Genomic DNA, 25,725 nt, shown 5'->3' on the forward strand with positions numbered 1-25,725 from the left:
AGAAAAAATGGTGTGGGCGGGTGGAAGAAATGTCAGTTACATTTATCGCTATAAAAATGTGGCCATCTAGGATCGCATAGGATCAATCCCCTTGAAATTGCCCGCTTCTCATATTGAACCTTGAATTTTTTTTTTTTCTTGCATGATAGAAGTCACCACATAATCGTAAAGGATTTGCCATGGCGGACTTGTTGATTAGCGGCGAGGAGGATTTCATAAGCGGAGATGAGGAGGATTTGATAAGTGGTGATGAGCAGTATCTAGAGGCTTCTTCCTCCATGCCTGTCCCTGCACAGACCATCCGCCTCATCTCTCAACAAAATTTATTGTCGGAACAGAGAAGGGATTTAGATAAGGTGATGGCAATCCTTGCTGTAAAGGAGCAACGTGCTCGCACACTCTTAATTCATCATCGCTGGGATTTTCAAAGACTCTTGGATGCATATACCGAAAGAGATGTTGAGTGGTTTTTTTCACAAGCGGGTGTTGCAAATAGACCGGAATCCACAAATTCCGTAGTTACCGGAATCTGTGATGTGTGCACAGAGGAAGATTTGAAGGAGGGGGACACCACAATGATGGATTGTGGTCACACTTTCTGCAATGTCTGCTGGACGAAGCACTTTCTTACTCAGATAAGAGAGGGACAAAGCAAGCGGATAAAGTGCATGGATCCCCAATGTAATGTCATCTATGATGAAGACATCATAAGAAAACTAGTCGCCGCCAGAGACCCTGAAGCAGCCCAACGCTTCGATCGCTTCCTATTTGAGTCCTATATTGATGACAACGACAGAGTGAAGTGGTGCCCTAGTGTTCCCCATTGTGGAAATGCAGTTCGAGTTGAAGGAGATGTTTACTGTGAGATCCAGTGCGCTTGCGGGCATCAGTTTTGCTTCAATTGTTTGGCTCAACCACACTCTCCTTGCTCCTGTTTGATTTGGGAGCTTTGGGATAAGAAATGCAATGACGAGTCTGAGTCTCAAAATTTGATTGCAGTTAATACCAAGTCCTGCCCCAACTGTGGGAAAAACGTCGCAAAAGATGGTGGCTGCAACTTGGTGACCTGCTTATGTGGCCAATACTTCTGTTGGTTGTGTGGTGGCGCCACTGGAGCTCAATTACCGATAATAATACATCAATTACCGATAATAATACTTTACTATGCCCTTTGAATTCCTTCAAACTAATTTTTCAAACCAAGCTTATGCAAAAATTTAAAAAAAACTACACACCTTTTTCCACTTTGTAGGAGTCTGATATTGAATCCGATGTATCTCTGTAATTTCAGATCATCCAGTTCTGAAATTGTGACCTGCAGTAGCCCTCGGTCTCCTCTTTCGAATGCCACCAGTCTGATCCAAATTGGATTCTCTAGGGAAGAGTTATTCCAAATCTCCCACAGTGACCTGATTATAGACTAGTTCAGTAGAGCGAACTTGTAAAACGTGCCATGAGTCACTATTTAGACCTTTGGCTCTAAAAAATATATAAAATAAGCTGAAGTCCATCCTCTTTCTATAGCTTCTTACGAAATTTCAATCTGATGCTCAGAGAGAAGGTTATGATGTTTTTCCCTAGGTCACCTATTTGGAATGTAATTCAGGAGTCTGCATGAAGACCAACTTTCTCAGATCATATCTCCATAAATATAGTGCGAAAAGATCTAAAATTCAAACCTGAAGTTCATGCGATTTTGTCTCAAATGGGTATTTCTTTTTAGCTTCTGAAACGTCCCAAAAAAAAATTTATAGCGAAAATTCCACGATGACCCGTTTGGAGCAGCGAAACCCTAGAATCCAAAGCTCTGATACCAAATGTCATGAAACAAGCTCACAAAAAGATAGAAAAGATAGATAAATGCCTTAGAATTTAGCCTCTTCGAGGGGGCAACCTCCTTTACATTATATAAATGAACAATTCTTGGATGATTCAAATGACAAAACCTTATTTCTATATATAGGAATCGAAGGAGTCACAATATAACCTAGCCAACCTAATAATAATAATGTAAAGCCACAAAAATAAAAATAGAGGGATTCTATGGGGCACAGTAATAACAATATGGGCACAATAGGGGCACAACAATATTAATAAGGGATACAACTATAATAGTAATGGGGTAATCACTAGTATTATAGGGACCTAACATATCCAAGAACACATATATTACTCAGTAGCAACAACAACTTGACATTGCCACATTGTCAAGCTAGTCCATGTCAGCGGTGTCATGTCAAGTTGTGTCATGAGTTTTCAAAGGCCACATCACTATTATGAGCCATGTATATTTTAAATCAAATGTATTGTAAAGTAGAAGTCCAATGGACACACATGAATACGAAGAGTCATGCCAGTTGAAAAGTAATAGGAAGCTGAACAATCATGAGCGAAGTCAAAGAATCACAAGGGTCAAGCATCACCCCTTGGTTATATATACTCCCTCATTGTATGAGAAACAAACTTTTCACCTTGGCTCCTCCCGCAAAGCATAGAGAGTTCAGTTAGTTCTTTGAGAAGCAAGGACTGGATCCAATGTCCCACTACTGGCACTAGTGATGTACAATGTAAATAAGTGTCTTGGAAATTTTTCTTAATTACAGAATCCTTTTTAGGGCAGCATGCTTCCATGCATGACTTATGGATGTTTGTAAGACTATTATGTAAGCATTTGTATTTGATGTTTGTTTTCACATTTACTAAGATAGTTGAGCTATTTTTATTTTTTAGTGCTTATCTTGTTGGGAATGTGTTGCAATGGCTATTACTATTGTCTCATCCTTGTGGACTATTCCATAGGATACTAGATAAACCTTTCCATGCTCATCATTTGTAATGACTGTCACATCCATTGTGGACTACTTCACTGGATGGTAGATGGATCTTTCACTGTTCATTGGTTGTAACAATTGTTGCACCCGTTGTGAACTATTCCACTAGATATTGGACAAGCCTTTTTTGGTTCACGTGTGTCTCTTCCTGAGTGGTTGTTATATGACGCCATCCTAAGCTGCATATACCCCAATGATGTAGCCTAAGCCGCATATACCCACAGTATGCAAATAAAATTGCATGTCACACTATGTGTGTACTAGGAATTCCAAAATTCCTTACTTAGGTAAAACCTTTAATTAACCAAGGTTTACTAAGTGGAAATACAACATCTGATGAAAACCCACTTTATCAAAGTTTAAGTCATTAAGAGGAAATATATTTGGTTCTTTCTTAACCCTTACAACTCAACCCTTCGATTGATTTATGAACTACACTTAAAACTTTACCTTTCTGCCATTCCACAAACCTTTTCACATACATCGATGCTATCTTTAGCACGTTAAATCTCCACCATCGATCTCGTTCTTCAATCTGATGGTTATTGTGTCACCCAATCATCAACTAACCTGGACAATCTCTACCATTGATTTGCTCTATCTGATCCAATGGTTGTCGCGTCACCCGATCGCCAACCAGCTTGGTTGCTCTCCACCATTGATCAATCTCACTTGATCCAATGGCTATCGTGCAATCTCGCATGGAATCAAGTAGAGAGCACATGAGAAAAGTGGTTTTCCCTCTCCATCACATGCTACATGTTGGCCTCTAAGCTTAATCATGTGAATTTTAGAGAGACCGCTTACCACCTTGAGGGTGCACGAGAAACTACTTACCCCTTGCGAATACCACTTCATCCATCTTCTAACATGTGGGTTTAATCTCTGCCATTCATCTTCTAGACTTTACTTTGCACAACATAATCTTAGTCGTCTATCTCCCTTTCTCTCATTCGTTGATCTGATTGATCTAATGGTTCTTGTGCGCTGATACATTCTTTTGGCTCTTACAGTGTAATAGCCCATTCGACTTTCTGCCTGTGTATTTGTTCTCGCCTCACGATCTTCACTTATTCTAATCTTGATCTCCACTCACACCTTTATGCTTCCTTCACCTTTGCTATAACATTAAGGGATTTATCCAATATTGTCTGTGTAAAACCATAACACTCCTCTCTGCACTTCTTCTCTAATTCTGCACACCTACAACCTGTTAGTGTCAGTCTTTCCAGCCTTCCTCCAGTGATCAAATATGCTCTTACAAAGTGATTTTAAAGTGTCAAGGTCAAATTTTGTCATTTCAGTGAGTCTTCAAGCAAAATTTGGTCACTAGGCATTAGGTCTAGGGTTTGCTTTCACTCCTTCTAAAGTTGTCCAAATGCCAGTCCATGTTATCATTCAGCTGCATCTATCATCATTCATAGGGTTGTCATTATCATCTCAATGTCTAATGAGTCATTTTACATCTTGTTCATGCTTCAGTTGCGCCTAGGTAAGGTCATTTCCCTCTCCTAGGGTTTTAAAAGCTAATTTCTCTTGGACGGACAAATCATTAGCAAAACTTGTATCCAGATATTCATACACCTTCCCCTATCCTTCATGTACCTTATTAAACACTTCCCATCCCTTAGATCCGCCAAATTCCTCATTTTTGCACAAACCCTAGTTTCTAGCTACAACCTGGCAATTTTCTAGGTTTGGCCTGTGTTTTGCCCTTTTGGACCCCTTCCCCTCACTCAATCTCTGAGATTCCACTTTTCCTTGCTTCCTAACATCCCTCCCCACTCCCAAAAATTTCCCCAAGAATTTAGAAGCCTCTTATCCCCTTCATTTCGCTCCATTTCGACAAAATTCCTTGTTTCACACATCAGGACAAGTTTCACTCAAAAGCTGTTTCAGAGAAATAAAAGATGAAGTTTGGAAAACTGAGAGAGGTTTTTTTCCAAAACATGCTAAAGAAGAAAAACCTCCTTCACTTTTTGCACAGGTGTCATGGTTTTAGAGAAATGTCAAAATTACAATCGCCAGATCCAAGGAGGTTGGCCAAGGCACTAAAACGACGGAAAAGGCCCGATCCACTCCAAATTTTGGCCAAAGCCTCTTTGACTGAGCATGGTACTTTATTGGGGACTCCCAGCCCAAATTTCAAGAAATTTGGAGAAAATTTTGTCAATTGTGAATTTTTTGTGCCAAAAACAGGTTTTCTCCACCAACGGGTCGCGCGTCGCGCGCGACCTTTTCGTTGGGCAACTCCTTTTTGGGAAAACTCAGAATTTTTGGATTTTTCATGCCAATATACACTTGATCAGCCATTTCCAAGAAATTTCACCAAGTTTTGGGCCTCCAGAAAGTCAAAAAACAAGCAAAAAATGACTTTCTGCCACCTTTTTGACACACAGGAAGCAGTCTTGGAGATTGCAATTGTGGAGGGGAAAATGACTACCAAATTCAGAAATTCCACTTGGGTTGGAAGGTAGACATCCAGACCTTTCCAACAAGCCCACTTTTGACTCATTTGGACACCTAGAAGTACCTCAAAATCAGCTCCAAAGTAGCGCGACCCGTTCAGAAAGAGAGCGCGACCCGTTGGGCAGTTTTCACAGGAATTCATCTACAGCTCAGGAATTCACCCAGCTTTGACCAGTTTTGACTTGTGATGGGATTTTTCACCCTCTTTGATGTAATTAATGTATTTTCATGTTGACATGACACTTATTTACCTACTCTAGAAGATTCATTCATGAAATAGCAAACATTTAATGAATGAATTGGTTTCCTAGCTTATAGAGGCAAGTTGTTTTGACTGCCTAGATTTTAGTGCTCAGTTTAGAATTGGTTGAAACAGCTCCTAGGATAGTGAGCTCGAACCCTAGAGGCAAGGAAAGATGTTAGATTGCCTATATTATGTACTTTCTTGGTCATTTTCATGGTTGGAATCTTGAGGGAGAAAGCTTCTATTGTATTACTCATTGGATATCTGCAATTTTGGCAAAGGAAGAAAGACCAGGGTTTTGCAGTCCTTTTTGGGATTCCTATGGTTACATGTATTGATGGTGTGTTTCTCTTTGTACTTGTAAGTTTTTTATGTGAATCATCTCCTTACTTTTCCTTCTGCAAATTAGGAAAATGAAGTGTTAAAGTAGAATTCATGATTGCCATGCTCTGCTTTTAAGTTTGCTTAATATTTATGTTTTCATCTGTCTAAAGAGAACTCTTGAAGGTTTCTTGCTCTCTTTAGCTCCTCACCGGTCATTCCTATCCATTCACTTAATTCAAAGGCATCAGTACAGTCTCCTACCTTGCCCCAAAGAACCCCCTGCAAAAACTGTGTCCAATCCCTGCACCCAGAATTGCCTTTCCCCAATTTTCCACCAAAATCTTAAAACTTCCCAATTCAAACCTTTTTATCAGTCTACTAGCCTAAAATCAGTGTTTCCTTATTGGTTATCTCACCCGTTGAAGATCTTTACCGAGATAGACCGGAGAGAGCCCTCTCCTGCCCCGTAGGGCTAGCTACGAGGCTAAGTGGTTTGATGTTGCCTTGAAGTTTACCTTTCTGAGCCTGAGGTGAAATTTCAAGCGCTAACATATTGGCAACCATACTGGGGAGAACAAATTGTTTGTTGATTGATGTTTTGGTTTCATAAGTCTTAGACGGAGCCTGAAGTTATGCCAGGTAGCCTTCGAAACGCTTTTTCTTTGCATTAGCGGAAGTAGATAAACGCTGCTTCAGTCAATCTCCATGAGCTTGTGAATACGGCCACTTCGATCTGCATTTTACCCCAGTTCATTTGTAAACTCTGAACTTTTGGATGATTAGTTGAGGGTTTTCACAGGCTGAAATCATTCACTAGCGACTCCTTCACTGAAAACTCCAGAGATCAATGCTTCATGGTGACTTCACTGCAGAAAGATCAGTAGCTTTGAGCTTTTCAAGATGGATCGAATCACAAGAAGATATGCTCCCTTGAGCCGAGATCACATCCCTGGTTTTCCAAATAAAATTCCAAAGGTAGATTGGTCAAGGAATTTGCCTACATTTAAAGATGATGGTAAGAAGGATGCTGCTTTACATCTAGTTAGATTTCATATGCATATTCGCAAGTTGAAGGTTGATTTTCCTGAAGATTGTTTGATGAAGATATTCTTGGCCACTCTGGAAGGTGCAGCTCAATCCTGGTATGAAAATTTGCCGCAGGCTTGTATTTACTGTTTAAAGGATTTTCATGCCTTATTCATTGAAAGATATCAAGCATCTTATCCATCATTAAATTTGGTTCATGACTGTTGCAAGCATGCTTATAGTTTTATCGAAAGCCTTGAGAAATATTATGAAGATGATAATTTTATGGATGTTGAGATCATGGAGGCTCTGTATGAGAATCCATTTTAGCAACATGAAGAGAACCTAGTTGATACCCATCAAGATGATCAGGAAAGTTTGCAGCAGAATCAAGGTCAGCAGCTTGAAGATGGCCATATGGCTGAAAATGATGAAAGAGAGGGTTCTATTTCAGATCTGCCCACAGAAGAAGACAACGTGCACGGTAGTCAAGATTCATGTGATGCAGTCAAGTCAACTATTTCAGATCAACATTCAGATCATGATGACCAAGAATACCTTGTGCCGAATCCTATAAAGAAAAACTTGGCTTTTGAGATCATTTGGTATGAAGAAAACAAAGTTACAAATTTAAGTGCTCCCATTTCATCAGAACAGAGTCTTCATGAGGAGGTCATTCAGTCTACTCATGAACAGCAAGGTGAGATCTTTGCTCAAGTAAGTGAAAAAGTTTCTTTGAGTGAATTTGTGGTAGACGATGTAAATGATAATATTGTGCTTGATAATATTGAAGAATGTAATAAGGAACTTGATAATTTGGTTGTGATATCATATGAAGATGACCTACCATATTGTCAGACTATAGAAGATCATAGCATACAGGATTACCTTTTAGATTCTTCATATGTTTCATGTGTTGAAATGTTTTTACAAGAGGAGATCTGCTCATCTACCTGTTCAGAGTTTTTTGAAGCCCATGAGCATACTTTTACCGAAGCACATGATGAAGGCAGATCAGAATTTGAAACAAAGGACACCTTGTTTTTTCAGCAGGAGGTGGCAGTGGCAAAACTTCATGTTTTTCAAGATCCAATGGCAGCCCTGTTGCAATCAACAATGAAGGTGATTATTGCAGTATTCAGTGATGAAGGAGAATATGGTCGACTATATTTTTGGATGCCCAGTTACCAGTATTCATTGTTGACCAGAAGATCTGATCAGGAGAATCAATCAAGAAGGCATCTGCTTGATTGGTTGCATTGGCATTTTGTTATAGTTTGATGGTATATTGTCTTGTAAGAAACACAGGTGGTTGTCATCATGATTTCAAATCTTGATGGACTGCTACCCTTCAATAAGCTTTGTAAGTTTTTGTTTTAGTTAAGTCAGTCATGAGTCATTTGTGAGTCAGGTTTCAGTCAATAAATGATTCAAAGTCTTGTATTGTTTGTCAAATAATGACTCCATTGCCCAATGATTGAAAGGCACTGGTCTGCTCTCCTAGAGGTCTGCGGTTCTTGGCACCTCCAAGGAGCTACCATCCCCATTGGAGCCAATGTTAGTGTCAGTCTTTCCAGCCTTCCTCCAGTGATCAAATATGCTGTTACAAAGTGATTTTAAAGTGTCAAGGTCAAATTTTGTCATTTCAGTGAGTCTTCAAGCAAAATTTGGTCACTAGGCATTAGGTCTAGGGTTTGCTTTCACTCCTTCTAAAGTTGTCCAAATGTCAGTCCATGTCATCATTCAGCTGATTCTATCATCATTCATAGGGTTTTCATTATCATCTCAATGTCTAATGAGTCATTTTACATCTTGTTCATGCTTCAGTTGCGCCTAGGTAAGGTCATTTCCCTCTCCTAGGGTTTTGAAAGCTAATTTCTCTTGGACGGACAAATCATTAGCAAAACTTGTATCCAGATGTTCATACACCTTCCCATATCCTTCATGTACCTTATTAAACACTTCCCATCCCTTAGATCCGCCAAATTCCTCATTTTTGCACAAACCCTAGTTTCTAGCTACAACTTGGCAATTTTCTAGGTTTGGCCTGTGTTTTGCCCTTTTGGACCCCTTCCCCTCACCCAATCTCTGAGATTCCACTTTCCCTTGCTTCCTAACATCCCTCCCCACTCCCAAAAATTTCCCCAATAATTTAGAAGCCTCTTATCCCCTTCATTTCGCTCCATTTCGACAAAATTCCTTGTTTCACACATCAGGACAAGTTTCACTCAAAAGATGTTTCAGAGCAATCAAAGATGAATTTTGGAAAACTGAGAGAGGTTTTTGTCCAAAACAGGCTAGAGAAGAAAACCCTCCTTCACTTTTTTCACAGGTGTCATGGTTTTAGAGAAATGTCAAAATTACAATCGCCAGATCCAAGGAGGTTGGCCAAGGCACTAAAACGACAGAAAAGGCCCGATCCACTACAAATTTTGGCCAAATCCTATTTGACTGAGCATGGTACTTTATTGAGGACTCCCAGCCCAAATTTCAAGAAATTTGGAGAAAATTTTGTCAATTGTGAATTTTTTGTGCCAAAAATAGGTTTTCTCCACCAACGGGTCGCGCGTCGCGCGCGACCTTTTCGTTGGGCAACTCCTTTTTGGGAAAACTCAGTATTTTTGGATTTTTCATGCAAAGATACACTTTCTCAGCCATTTCCAAGAAATTTCACCAAGTTTTGGGCCTCCAGAAAGTCAAAAAACAAGCAAAAAATGACTTTCTGCCACCTTTTTGACACACAGGAAGCAGTATTGGGAGATTGCCATTTTGGAGCGGAAAATGACCACCAAATTCAGACATTCCACTTGGGTTGGAAAGTAGACATCCAGACCTTTCCAACAAGCCCACTTTTGCCTCATTTGGACACCTGGAAGTACCTCAAAAGCAGCTCCAAAGTAGCGCGACCCGTTCAGAAAGAGAGCGCGACCCGTTAGGCAGTTTTCACAGGAATTCATCTATAGCTCAGGAATTCGCCCAACTTTGACCAGTTTTGACTTGTGATGGGATTTTTCACCCTCTTTGATGTAATTAATGTATTTTCATTTTGAAATGACACTTATTTACCTACTCTAGAAGATTCATTCATGAAATAACAAACATTTAATGAATGAATTGGTTTCCTAGCTTATAGAGGCAAGTTGTTTTGACTGCCTAGATTTTAGTGCTCAGTTTAAAATTGGTTGAAACAGCTCCTAGGATAGTGAGCTCGACCCCTAGAGGCAAGGAAAGATGCTATATTGCCTATATTATGTACTTTCTTGGTCATTTTCATTTTTGGACTCTTGAGGGAGAAAGCTTCTATTGTATTACTCATTGTATCTCTGCAATTTTGGCAAAGGAAGAAAGACCAGGGTTTTGCAGTCCTTTTTGGGATTCCCGTGGTTACATGTATTGATGGTGTGTTTCTCTTTGTACTTGTAAGTTTTTTATGTGAATCATCTCCTTACTTTTCCTTCTGCAAATTAGGCAAATGAAGTGTTAAAGTAGAATTCATGATTGCCATGCTCTGCTTTTAAGTTTGCTTAATATTTATGTTTTCATCTGTCTAAAGAGAACTCTTGAAGGTTTCTTGCTCTCTTTAGCTCCTCACCGGTCATTCCTATCCATTCACTTAATTCAAAGGCATCAGTACAGTCTCCTACCTTGCCCCAAAGAACCCCCTGCAAAAACTGTGTCCAATCCCCGCACCCAGAATTGCCTTTCCCCAATTTTCCACCAAAATCTTAAAACTTCCCAATTCAAACCTTTTTATCAGTTTACTAGCCTAAAATCAGTGTTTCCTTATTGGTTATCTCGCCCGTTGAAGATCTTTACCGAGATAGACCGGAGAGAGCCCTCTCCTGCCCCGTAGGGCTAGCTACGAGGCTAAGTGGTTTGATGTTGCCTTGAAGTTTACCTTTCTCAGCCTGAGGTGAAATTTCAAGCGCTAACACAACCTACATTACATAGAAATACTCAAGTTCACACACAACTTATAATTCAAATACACATCACACAAACTCATATTCGAGTTATCTGTATTAATGAACAACCATTTACATAGGAATTTCTTCCTCGACTTGATTTTCAATATCAGTGGCCTTTCCTTTCCTCTTCCCGTAGGCCTAAATGAATGACTCTCTGACTCCTGACTACTAACTAACTCTCTACCTCTAATTGACTCTATGCCTTTTAGGCTTAGATTTATACAAAAGGTTATGTTTAACCAATTCTGTTTCAGATCCTTAATCTGCTGAACTAAATCCTGAATATCCTCTAAGTCCACTTTTAACTCCAGTAAACCAATAGAATCCTCTCTACTTCCATGAATCATGACACGACTATCTGGTTTAAGAACTATAATTATTTCCAACTCTCTTAGTCCCCACTAATCACTCATGCTCTCCTACATTCAAGAGCATTTACAAATATCCTCACAATATCTAATTAATTCCTATTCCAACCACTCAAAACATTAATAATTACATACATAGGAATCCAGCTTCCTTGAAAACACAAGACTCCCGAAGTTAACTAGAATATAACGAAATTGGTGAGTTGAATGCTATTGCATCAGACTCCCAAGGTTAAAATAATCATGATCTCCTCATCATGTGCTTCCGACCTTTGTCTTCCTGGATCCTATACTTTGTTCTGTAATTTGTCTTTGGTTGCTGCTGTTGTTTGTTATTCTCCAATTTTCCACACTTTATGTTTCTTTGCTCCACTAGCTATGCTTTCACAGTCTGTTGTTGTCTTTCTCTTTCTACTGCTCCTTGGCCTTCTTACTGTTGTTTTCTTCTGAGGCACCTTCATCATCAATATTATTATTCTTTCAATCTCTATGTCCAATTTATCTTTTGAATGATAACTACTTTGCCATCTATTCTCTGTCCACTCATCTTCAAACTACTATTTATTGTCTTCTCTTTGAAGTTGTTGTATTCTTACTACCACCCTTTCATCCTTACCCTCTTGTTGTTGTTCAAACAACATCTCTTCAATATCTGTAAATTTACTTTCAAAAAGTAAATTGTCCTTCAATTTCCTTTGTACTTGATTCCTCTCAAATACATCACAATGATGTTTGAATCATCAGTTCTAGTAAATTTTCCTTCTTCTTCCTTGACAACCCTCAGTAATTGTCCTTCACTTCCTTGACTGATTCTGACAATAAGTTTAAGCATAGTATCTTCATGCCTTTCTTTTTCCTCATCAACATCTTTGACCTGGAAACTGCTAGTCTTCTTCAGTTCTAAAACTGACTCTTCAACTTGAAACATGTTTGTCTCATTTTCATCAAATCCTGTAATCATTAAACAATTATCAGAATTGAAAATATAAGGTCCTTTTACCTCTTCTTCCTTTTTTGGCAACACCTCAATATGTTGCTCTGATTTTTCCTCCTCTATCAGCACATCAGTATGCCGATTCAAGATCTCTAAAGAATTATCCAAAGGACTCTCGAGACTATTAGCAATTCTCTCTTCCACACCATCTGCTTCAATGATGTCTTTCTACTCTTGTCCACTGTAGTGAACTCTTTCTTCTGCAATCACAATGTCATACTCTGATTTTTCCAGCAATTCAATTTCTATTTGACACTTCATAAGTACTTCATCATCACTTATAATTCCTACATTTGTACACAAATTATCAATTTGAAAATTACAAGGTTCAACAGTCTCAACTGTTGCCTTACTAATAAGCTCTTCAGACTGATTCTCATCTCCTTCTTTCACAAGAAATTGTTCCTAGATTGTAATAGCTTCAAACATCAATGTATTACTAAATTCTTTCTGCTGTAATAATTCACTTCTTTTCCCATTTAAGAGACATTCTCCATCCTTCTTTACTTCAAAGTATCCATCTTCTGAAAGATACTCTTTTATACTTTTGACAGCTTCAAAAGACTGCTCATCCTCTACAAAACCTTCCTTTGTTAGTGACCAATCATCAGATGTCCTTTCTCCTTTTGCTAAATCTTTTGCATAGACTTCTTCTTACTTAACATCTTTCAGTAGATTTCCTTCTTCTTCAATAGACTTTTCCTTGTTGTCTCTCTGTAAACGTTCTTCAAGAGCTATCCTTGCCCCATCGTCTACATTAATATTCTCCTGCATTTTTCCTTCATCAATAACATTAATCAAATTCATTAGATCACCTCTATAAGACAATATTCCTTCATTATTCATCAGCATAAGATCCCGATCTTCCATCTCTATGGTAGCTTTAAATGGTTGTCTTCTCTCATTAAGTAACTCATCCATAGACTCTTTCTACTGTAACCAGTCAAATTCTTCCTCTTCTAAGAAATTTTCTTTGTCACCTTTTACTTCAAGATCTTCATCCATCCTGAATACATCTTCACAAAGTTGTTTTTCTCCTGCAATACCTGCAATCATACAAAAACTATTAGTTTTAAAAACATAATACCTTGTGGTCTCATTTTATGCTTCAGTAATCATATCTCCTTGATGTCTTGAATTCTCACAATAATTCATAAGATCTTCCACAAATCTCCAGTCGTCATCTTCACCCAAAACTTCACCCTATTCTACTTCAGAAATGAAAACTTCCATTTTCAACTCAGCTTCTCTGAGTTCTTCCACCAGCCACTTCACTTGCCTCTATTGTAGCCTTCTCTATAACTCATACCAATTCACTACCTTTTTCCTGAAGACCCAACCTTGTCTTTGGTTTTCCTCTAGTATCATCCTTAACACATTGAGTTGTTCCTTTAACTCTACAATCTCCTTGTCACGCTCCTCTTGACTCATTCTCTTGCCATTTGCCTTGCATCCTCTTTCTTCACTTTTCTTCTACTGTGGTCTTCCTTAGAACCTTTGTTATCTCTGTTATGACTATCAGTAGTCATCTTCTTCTCTATCTCCATGAGTTCCTCACTCACTTACTATGAGCTGCATTAAAGCTTCTGCAACAGCAAGTCCTCCCTACTGCCACTTACCTCACCAAGCTCTCCTCTGTACTTGGTCTTTTCGCAAGCACTTGGTTCTCTATTCTCTCAAACCTCTTTGAGCACTTCTCTCTGCTCCTTTTAGGCTTCAACTCATCTGCACCTTTTAATAACACAATTGTCCTCTTATATTTCAATCACAAATGAAATACTAGGTTCTAACCACCTCTTCTTTTACTCAGAAATTCTTACCAACTTTCTTCATCCCTTAGCAATTCTACCCACATCCTCTATGGAATTGCCTTTATGATCTTTCCATGAGCTAAAAAAAAACCTCTGCAGTAACAACTCTCCTTATTGCTACACATGCCTCACTAATCTTCTCTCCTCTAAGCTCAATCTTTTGGCATCTCTCTGGTTCTCTCTTCTGGAACCAGTTGAGCACTCCTTGCTCTAGGTTGCTGCAATCCTCTAACCTTCTTATGATGCTACCTTCAATACCTCTGCATGATCTTGTTCTACCATTCACTTGCACTTTAAATGGATTGTTCTTTGTTTCCTTTGCATCTGCAAATTCTGCTACACTTTTTCTCTATGTGCCTACTATTTTTCAGATTTAAAATATGATCTCCTCTTGCCTGCATACACATATTCAAAACTTAATTCTATTCTAAGTTTTCTCAAGGAATTCTTACACGCAGAATTTCCTTATTTGCTTTGATACCAAATGATGCCATCCTAAGCTGCATATACGCCAATGATGCAGCCTAAGCCGCATATACCCATAGTGTGTAAATAAAATTGCATGTCACACTATGTGTGTCCCAGGAATTCCAAAATTCCTTACTTAGGTAAAACCTTCACTTAACCAAGGTTTAATAAGTGGAAATAAAACATTTGATGAAAACCCACTTTATCAAAGTTTAAGTCTTTAAGTAGAAATATATAAGGTTCTTTCTTAACCCTTACAACTCAACCCTTCGATTCATTTATTAACCGTGCTTAAAACTTTACCTTTCTGCCATTCCACAAACCTTTACACATACATCGATGCTCTCCTTAGTGCGTTAAATCTCCACCGTCGATCTCATTCCTTGATCTGACGGTTATCATGTCACCCGATCATCAGCTAACCTGGACAATCTCTACCCTTGATCTGCTCCACTCGATCCAATGGCTGTCGCATCACCCAATCACCAACCATCTTGGCTGCTCTCCATTATTGATCAATCTCGCTTGATCCAACGACTATTGTGCAATCTCACGTGGAATCATGCACAACCGATATCAGGTTGAGAGCACGTGAGAAAAGTGGTTTTCTCTCTCCATCGTATGCTACATGTTGGCCTCTAAGCTTAATTGCATGAATTTTAGAAATATCACTTACCACCTTGAGGGTGCATGAGAAACTGCTTACCCCTTGTGAATACCACTTCATCCTTCTTCTAGCACGTGGATTTAATCTCTGCCATTCATCTTCTTGATTTTACTTTGCATGGCTTAATCTTAGTCGTCTATCTCCCTTGCTCTCATTCATTGATCTGACTAATCTAACGGTTTATGTGCGCTGATATGTTCTATTGGCTCTTACTATGTAATAGCCCATTTGGATTTCAACCGGTGTATTTGTTCTCACCTCACAATCTTCACTTGTTCTAATATAAATCTCCACTCGTGCCTTTATGCTTCCTTCACCTTCGATGTAACATTAAAGGCTTTCTCCAATACTATCTGTGTGTAAGACCATAACACTCCTCTCTGCACTTCTTCTCTGATTCTACACACCTGCAACCTACGTTATGCAGAATTACTCAAGTTCACACAAATTATAATTCAAATACACATCACACAAACTTAGAATCGAGTTATTTGTATTAATGAAAAACCATTTACATAGGAATTTCTTCGTTGGCCTGATTTTCAATATCAGTGGCCTTTCCTTACCTCTACCCATACGCATAAATGACTGACCCTCTAACTCCTAACTACTAACTGACTCTCTACCTATGACTGAATCTATTCCTTTTAGGCTTACATTTATACAAAAGGTTTTGTTTAACCAATTCTGGTTCAGATCCTTAATCTGATGAACTAAATCCCGAATATCCTCTAAGTCCACTTTTAACTCCAATAACCCCTAGGAATCCACTCTAGTTCCACGAATCATGACACCGCTTTCTAGTCTAAGACTTATAATTGATTTCCATCTCTCTCAGTCCCCACTAATCACTCATGTTCTCCTACATTTGAGAGCATTTACAAATATCCTCACAATATCTAATTAATTCCTATTCCAACCACTCAAAACATTAATAATTACATATATAGGAATCCAACATCCTTGAAAACACAAGACCCCTTAAGTTAACTAGAATATAACAAAATTGCTGAGTTGAATGCTCCTGCACCATTATACAGGAAAATTACCTCCTCACCAGCTTAGAGGAGAAAGACATGATGACTGAAGGATTGACCAAGTTCATAGGCCCAGTTGTCAAGCTAACGATGTCTAGCCACTACCAACGTACTTTATAAAGTTTCCTAGCAAGGCTAAGGGTTCGTTAGTGCCTAGGGTAACTCTGTTTGTTACCTCAGGAAGAGCATTATTGAACTTTAATGAGTTTCTACAGGTCAAGGGAACAAGCTAACCAAGAAATATCCCAAGATTCTCTCCTACTTCATCTCACAAAAGCAAGGAAACATCAGAATTCGACCTGTTTGGAGGAATTATTAATTCATAATAGAATATACAAACGGGAAAGAGCACAAAGGAATGGAAACATCACTACTTTTGCCTAATGGAACTCATGAAGGACTTGGAAACCCTATCCTCACATGCTATATATGCAAGTTTAGTGCCATTGTGAAAGGGGTTAAACCATTTGAAAGGATTTCCTATTTGACTATTGAGCATAGTCTCAGACTAAGGCATCACAAGAGGTAAAGAAGGGAGAGAGAGAGAGGAGCTAGAGGGGTAAGGGAAGGCTGATACAACTGATGGTTGTAATCACTCTTTTCTACATCAATATAGAACTGTAATTGTGTTTTCCACTCCGCGATGTTGGTATTATAACTTGTTTATATGTTCATGCAATGTCATTATTATGAGTGGCTTAGATATATGCAACTAGATATCTTTACATGCTTATGCATTGTCTATCAAGGTTTTATGTTGTGATATTATGTTTGTCTTTTCTATGTGCAAGTTTTGATATGGCACTGGCTTAGGGGTCTTTTGCCTAGCTACATTTCGCTCTCCAACAACACCACACACCCGTTGTGATATTCATTTGTTAAGCATAGATATGCATGCATCTTTGTGACAGCTGGAGCTAACCTTATAGTCTGCCAAGGATCCTGGGAACATCCTTGAGGTTTTCTACATCACCAAACACCCGTGCATTTATCCCTATAACATAATTGGCAACTCCACTAGGGACTACAATTAGTTCCTAGTTTTTCCTAGAAATTTCCTAGATATCTCTTTCTTCCAGGCCTTCCTGTACTTCTTCATTCCCTTTCTGACCACTCAAGACTATAAAAATCCCTTCTCTTAGTGCTCAGCCCTAGATCTGATCCCAAAAACCTATTTTTTGAGCCTTTTTCCTCACTAATGTTGTCTGCTAGTGTAAACAATGCTTTATAAAGCATTGTGGCCTCACAAACAGTGCGTTAGTGCTGCAAGTAACTCTCTGTAGCCTCTAGTATAGAGCGTTAGCCAGCCATTTCTTGATAAACATACTGCTTTCTTACCTCATGGGTTGGTAAATATGCTTGTAGACTGATCAGGGATCTATAGCTATGCTTGTTTGAATGATCTGTGTTCTAAACAATTTTTTTAAAGAAAATAGATTTACTTCTTAAAGTTTTTGTTTTCATAAAAGAAAAAATACAAAAAAATTATTGTTTTCTACTTAGTTGGTTAGATCTGAATTATTTGGTTTCAAAAGGTTTTAGTGAGCATTGAATTTATGTCGGTTATGCTAGTATTTTACTAAATAGGATGCATGGTACATATATTGATTTATGAATGACTCTCCCTTTGTAGAAGCAGCTTATTCATCGAAAGTGAAAACTTACAAGCATTGTTTTTGCATGATTTGAGTTAGAGTCCCATATAACTTCATACATCAACACCCCTACCGAAGACTCTAATGAAGTACATTTAAAATATACCTAATAAAATCAATTAGCAACTCTTTTAGAGTAAACACACATTAGTTTAATCTAGGATCTTGGGATAGGCAGTGTAAGTTAACTGCCCAAGATCATACACTGAAACTAGTGTCATTAAATAGAGAAATCCTTCTGCACTCATACTATTAGGGACCACTCTAGTAAAAGCGGAGCTAAATACAAGACAACATCGGAATGCAATTGAAGGTAGTCTGCCTTTGCTTACATATCCTTTGGGTATTCTGTGTATCAGGGATCCCTTCGGTGATATCAGAGCTGAGTTGGGGACTCAAGTATCTTGCCCACACAACGTACTATCTGCGACTATGTTCCTCCCGATAGTGTCTGTGATTTGGGGTATCCTTAGTGGCCATACTTTTAGGGACAAACACAGTGTGACTTGGGCGGGCTTCCCTGGTACCTAACACAGACAAACCCACTCTGTCTTCAGTTTTTGGTAGGGTGCTCATATTTACAAGAGTATTTGGCCCCTTAATCTAAGGTTCGGGCAAAGCTCAGGAGTAATCATAACTGTACATTTGGCCAACTCTCTCTATTATTCATTGTGATACTAGGTTTCATCTCCAGTGATCGGTGCTTATCAGACAAGGTTATTTCCCTCTACTTGTTGATTGATTTCCTTCATGTATTTTTTATTTTTTAAGTGCTAGATTGTTATCACCGAGACTTTAACAAATATCACTGTAAAATCTATTAATAAAATTTATCTGTCCCTGTGGCTACATCTGGCCCTCGTCGTCAATCTAAATGGTTGTTGGGTATTCCCCCACTAATTGTGGAGGATCCTCTGAGCCCCAGTCAACTATATTCCCCATATTCGGGAAATTAGTCTTCGAGATCTAACACAGAATCAGTTTGGACATCCCACGATTCAAACTTACCAGAAGATTTCTTTAATAAAGGTTTCATTCCTCCATACAATCCTCTGATCACGAATCTGTTGGGACCGCTCTTGATTCTCATTGCATTTGTACCTCCTATGTCTTATGTTGGACCTACACCACCCGTCCCATCGACGACTAACGAGTCGTCGGATTTTATGGACACTTTTGATCCACCACCACCTCCCTAGTCGACAGTCAGTACCATACCTCTGATCGCAAACCCTGCTATCTCGCCTATCCCAGGTTCAAACCCTATCATGAAACCCACCACAAGTGGAACCTAGTACATATTGGGTTTTGTACCTTTTGTGTCAGCCCCCGGACCTTCGACAAGTGCTACATATAGCACTCCTTATAACACTCAATATAGCATAGTTAGCAAGGGTCCTGTCAACCCCCCCATGGTTGGCATCCATTATTTAGCTCTAGCCCCCAGGTTTAGATGCCTGGGGGCACAGTTCCCATTATGCATATACCGGTTGGGAACGTAACAGTTCCCCCTCCATTTACAACACTGCAGGGATAGTTAATGATTTACATGAATTCTCCTTTGGTCAGTCAAGGACCTATAGTTAATTACGTGGCGAGAGGGAACCCTCAACAAGGTCCCAATCAATCCATATGGGCACCCTACTCTCAAGCTCAAATGAGTCAAGGGGGAATTCCTTATCCTGGGGGCACTTATAACCCCCAGTCTAACAACCCCTTTGGAAACCCATAGTACACGACTGTACCCCAAGGAAATTACTATTCCACGCAACCTATGTATAATATTTGGAACAACACGATGGGAGGACCGCAAGGATCCTCAAGTCATATGTCATCACCTTGGTTTGATTCGGGGGCATAAAACACCTTACCTTTCTTGGCAACACTTGATATACCTGACTTGTACAAACTCAAATGACCCCATCTATCACAACTTACTTTGGCTTCTAATCCCAACATGCATCTCGAAGTTTGAAGGGAAACAAGGGGAGGATCCAGGTACACACATCACCACCTATCATTTGTGGTGTGTTTCTAACTCCATGGTGGATGATAGTATCTGGCTACAGATATTTCCCTGCACCCTTACTGGCAATGCAGCCAAGTGGTACATCAAGTTACCACGCGTGTCAGTCAATATCTTTGGCACTTTAATGATGGAATTCTTAAGGAATTTCTAGCTACCCATCTTCTATGAAACTGGGACGGAACTCCTCATTTCATTACGTCAGGGCACCACCACCCACATATCTTATCATATCCATGAATGGAGACATAGGCAGAGGCCACTCAAAGCTCCCCTCCCAGAATATCTATTAGTGGATTGGTTCTACAATTCTCTACTCCCTCAAATCACTAAAGATGTGGCCTTAGGTGGTACAGTCATGGAAGACCAATCCATTCATTGCACCTAGCACTTAGATTTGACATATCTGCAGTCTAGCACTTTATATGACATCATTCCCAATGCCCCTCGCAACTCCAATGCTCCCGCTACTCAGCAACCCGGAGCGCATGTTGATAGGATTATTGGCGCTACCTCTGGGGATGCTGTAAAATAACTCAGTGGTCACATTGCCCTATTGTCAGTTGACCCCTCTACCAAATCAACTGCTCTTCCTACCACCGTGATAAAGTCTGTGTAGTCTACACAAAAACCTGGTGGTAAGAATAAGAAGAATAAGAAAAAGACTGATCCTTCTAAAGAGCATTCAACAAAGCAATACAACCCAAAGCAGAGGGTTGTTGTGCATTCTGACAATGGAAAGGACAAACCTGCCTGATTCCCTTGCAAAATCTATGCTAAAGACCACATGACATATCATTGTCTACGTCTTCAGGAATGCACATATTTCATCATTAAAAAGGACACTAGTAGGACCCCTGTAGTCTTAAATAATCCTTTCCCTACTTAGTAGCAACAACACCTAGTTGAAAACCAACCCCAACCCCCGCCAGGGGGCAACGATAGTTCGCATCATCCTTCAGCTGGTGAAGGACCATCTACCATTTACACCTTTGAAACAGTAGATCTACAAACTATATCCAACTCTTATGGATCTCTAGTCACTAATGTTGAGGAAGCCTCCTCGAGTCAAAACCCACCACCGCCTAACAATCTTCATATCGAAAGGTCGATTGTTGATCTTGTGATTCACCCCCCAAAAGGGGCACTTTGTTGCACAACTCATAACACATATGCACTACAGTATTGTAGAAGATTTGGCATAAGCACCGTCAGCGATGTCAGTGCTCGAAGTATTACAAACTTGTCCAGCACAAAGGAAAGCTCTACTTTTGGAAATTGGTGGTATCAACCCTCAGGATTCCACACTTGCAATTTTTGACATGGACAAATGTAAACCTCCCCTTTCACAAAAGCTTGCATTTTAGGTGCAAATATATTTGAAAGGATGAGGTGTACATAGAACTGTCATTCATGAAGGTGCTTCAACCTATGTCATGTTGGATTCATGTTGTCTCGCTTTGGGTTCTCCAACCCTATCCCTACCTTTGAATTCCCTTAAAGCTTTCAACGACCACACTTTCATCCCAAAAGGTTACCTATCTAGCCACCCCGTCACTTTGAATGGGAAAACGATAACGGTGGACATCAAATTCGTAGATAGAAAGCTCGACTATCATCTATTGTTGGGTCACAGTTGGACTTATGCCATGACTGCCATTGTGTCTACTATCTTTCGCATCATCCTATTCCAATTGGATGGAAAGATAGTCACAGTGGACCAACTATCCTTTTGCACCCTGATTATTCCTCGTTACCCTGTGGCTATGTACCTTTAGTGGGTGGTGTACCTAACTCTTACATCAATATCGGTACTGGTCTATTGAAGGGATCTTCACTGATGGGTTGTTTCCCTCTTATGCTGACTACGATTCCATAGACAATCTCTATGGTTTCATCCATTCCTCACAAACCTATCGATCATTGCATCCTCCCGACCCCTTTAGACATTGACACTTACGAAGAACAAATATCGTTGTCACCAGTTGAATTGGCCTACCAATCCATTCAATCTACATCCAAATCTTCAGTCACTTTGGTCATGGCCAAAGGTACCACCTCCACTCCCATAACTGCTCTTTCTTTTGATCTCCTCAATCAAGTCCTACCTTCATACAAAGTTATTAGAGAGATCATGTGTTTAGAAGAGCGACCTTGGGAGGACTCTCACCATCATCTTTCAATATCTGATTCAAACACAATGCCTCTTCAAATCCTATCATTTGATGCACCTGAAATTGTTTCGTCACCTTATACAACTATCAAAACTTTGGACTCGAAGGGAAACATGGGAAATATTTCAAAGACATTGCTCATCGATATTTCTATCAAGATAGGCATCGTAGAGAACATCTAGGTTGAAGCTGATTGCACTCCTGAAGAAATTGAAAGCTTCACCTGCCTTTTTAATGAATTCCGCGATGTATTCGCTTGGTCTTACGAGGAAATGCTTGGCATAGATCTATCTATTGTCGAGCATGAGATCAAGATATAAGACAATGCCAAGCTTGTCTGCCAAAGGCTTCGACAAGTCCACCACTGCGAAACGGCAGCCAGCACGACTGAGGTGGAAATTTTTTTACGTGCTGGTTTCGTCTTGCCCATTCCCTTAATAGAATGGGTTTCCAATCTCGTTCCTGTTGATAAGAAGCAAGGTATCATCCACATATATGTCAACTATCGAGACTTAATCACCGCGTGTCAAAAGGATAATTATCCGACACTGTTCATTGACAAAATTATCGATGACTGTATCATTTGTGAATCATTCTCATTCATGGATGGTTTCTTAGGTTACAACCACATTTCCATAAAATTGATAGACCAGCACAAAACCTCCTTCATTTTCCCTTGGGGAATCTTTGCCTATTGAAAACTCCCATTCGGTTTCAAGAATGCTAGAGCAACATTTCAAAGTTCCATGGACTACACACTTCACAATATTAGACATATCGTTCAAGCTTACTTAGATGACCTCCCAACCCATTCCAAGAAGTGATCGCAGAACCTAGATCATTAATGAGCAATTTTTCTTGGGTGTCAGTTATAAAATATATGTCTAAATATGCATAAATGCATTTTCTTTGTCGAGTCTGGATGCTTACTTGGTTTCATTGTCTCCAAGTACAGGATTAGGAAAACAACATAACTCTCCGAAAATTTTCTTTTTATGCCAAATCAAAATTCATAATTCTTATATGAATTTTGAGGTTTTCAATTCGATAAAAGAGAAAAAGAATGAAATTTCATCACCACATTTGGCTGAAAAGTGTATTCATCTTCATGCATTCACCCCTAAGTGTTGACGTGTACCATCCACATGTCACCTCCAAATCATCTAGTGTACCATCCAAATCGACCAAAAATGAATGTTTCCTATAAATTGACTATGCTTTAATGTCATCAAATCTACCCTATGTTTGTCAGTGTGCTTCCACACCATACTAGATACTAGATTTGGTGCATTCCTTGCTTTCACCATCAAACATGTGTGAGCTCAATATGGATCTATGTAGCTGGATTTACATATTATTGACTGTTGGATCTATCTCATGCACAAGCACACTTTAAACTTCTCACATGTTGCGAACTTGATACAAACATGGACCATTGATCATCATGTCTGATACAAATATAGGCATTGATCTTCTAAAGTTCAATCATCATGGAAACACCAATTTTAATTCAGTTTCTACATCAGGATGAAAATGTTCACAATATCCTACTTGTTCTTCTATTTCTCAAACTTCAGCTTTCCATTCAAGTATCCTGTGTAAGAACCTAATTTCATTACTCAAACACCCTACTTGGCCCTATACTGTGCAACCTTGGTTTGGCTCCCCCTGAGCTTTACATCAATGACACTGCATAACTTGACTTCAATAACAACATACACTACCAACAATAAATGGAACCATATTAAAGAACAGATAGACAACACTCACATCCATCAAAACAATTCATCTAACATATGAAAATATCATAAATCGTAATACTAAACATGTCAAAGGTAGGATATCCAATATATTCATACATCATAAAAAGGTGTCAAACAATGCATATCATTGAAAATTTGTGCATAATTGACCATATCTTTTTTTTCTCGTTAAAGCTATACTATTCTATTATATTATGTACAGTAAAACATTACATTCAGAAAGACATGTAGCCCAGGGCTAACTATGGCAGTTCACGACTCAGAATAGGCCCTCGCAGGGGCTTCGTAGCCAGACTTAATCTCTTCCAGCACATGACAAAATTCAAAACTGTACTCACATCTTGCATCAGCAACCCACGCAGGGGCTTCCAAACAAAAACAGAGATATACCCTCGCAGGGGTGACAGCGGAACAGTAACTATGACAACCACTAACATAAGTAAAAACTAGCAGGACTATGACAACCATTACCATAAGTAAAAACTAAAAAGACCCAGACAGAGATTCTTGGCCTATACCCGACGCAGATGAGAACAGAGAACTTATACCGGACCTGAGCAAAAGAAGAAGATGACGGAGCTTGCCGAGGGTTGCTATTCCTCAGGCTTCTCCTCGAGGATTCTGCACCACCCATATCCTTCAGGGCGGCCTTCCCACTCGTCCACTTCAGCCTTTTTGGAGGTCGACGCCTCATTCTCGTGAGGTTGGGAGGGAATCTGCTCCGGAACTCCCGCTGGTTCTTCTTCAATTGTTTCCGGTTGGTCCTCTGAGGGCGCCTCCTTGCTGCCTGAACCTCCCTCCCCTTCCTGAGAGTCTTCAATGAATAGGACTGATATATGTGCATTGATACGAGCATTATTTCTAGAGCAGCCCAGAGTGAAAACGACAGTACCAAACGCTGGCAGCGGGGGCGGTCCAGCACTGGGACTGCCTGAATCCATAAATTGGCTGACCTGTAAGGGATTGGCACCTGATCCCCTATGGCAATAACGACAACAGCAATGGTGATGAGATTCAGCGACAGGGTTGCGTGAAGAGCCTCCGCGAGCAGAGCCTCGCCTACTAAGCAATCTTTGTCTTGGACGGCCCATTTTTGCCTTAATGCTTGAGGTGAGGAGCGGAGCGTCAGAGGAGGAATTCTCCAGCGTGAGTCGCCCCCCTGCGCAATTGAGACCTCTCCTGGCAGATCCGGGACAGAATTCAGTGGCAAATAAATAGCACTCAACCGGGAGTTCCCACTTGAAGAGTTCCACAGCTTCGTAATGGCTGTCTGCAACAGCAGGAGCTGAAGCTTGAAGGGGACGAATGCCCACCAGACAGAATTCCTCCAGTGCCTGCGCCTCACAAGCCTCACATTGCGAATGGGCCTATAGTGAACCTTTTCCCGTCTTAATTCTTTCAACATTCTCTCGAAAGTAACCCTCCATAACTGCTCTCTGCAACAACAGCTCTTCACCCTGTGCGACATTGAATGCGAAGAGCTCGTAAAATCCATCTTCATTCCTCGGCGGCAGTGTGTAATAACTGTCCTAATTTAACACGGGGTGGCACATGCTCGGCATGTGGCCCGTCCCTGGCTAGCGTGTTAGCACCCGCATCCGGGGGTGCAAAATTGACCATATCAAAATAAGGATATAATAATATTAAACTGTCATGAAAGGTCATCATCATAAGAGTATCAATTCTTCATGTAATATTAATACTCAAAGCATAAAAAAACAATAAGTATCAATGATACCATCAAGGACAAATCATGATAGGCACCATCAAATAACTATCAATCTTTTCTAAATTAATTAAGAAATATTAATACTCATCAAAATTGGATTACTCCATAGCGGCTAGGTTCATCACACTTTATGGTTAATAGAAGTGAGGATAAGGAAGATTGTGAGTATAG

At 39.7% G+C, this 25,725-nt stretch overlaps 1 pseudogene; it reads left to right on the forward strand.

Moving 5' to 3' along the window:
* Positions 1 to 179: 179 nt before the first annotated feature.
* LOC149190785 (putative E3 ubiquitin-protein ligase ARI2 pseudogene) lies at positions 180 to 20,423 on the forward strand (annotated as a pseudogene).
* The last annotated feature ends 5,302 nt before the right edge of the window (positions 20,424 to 25,725 follow it).

The sequence above is a fragment of the Pinus tabuliformis genome, chromosome 3_1, assembly GCF_031772625.1.
Source record: "Pinus tabuliformis cultivar Carrire ecotype Pingquan chromosome 3_1, CPIR1, whole genome shotgun sequence".
Classification (NCBI taxonomy): Eukaryota; Viridiplantae; Streptophyta; class Pinopsida; order Pinales; family Pinaceae; genus Pinus; species Pinus tabuliformis.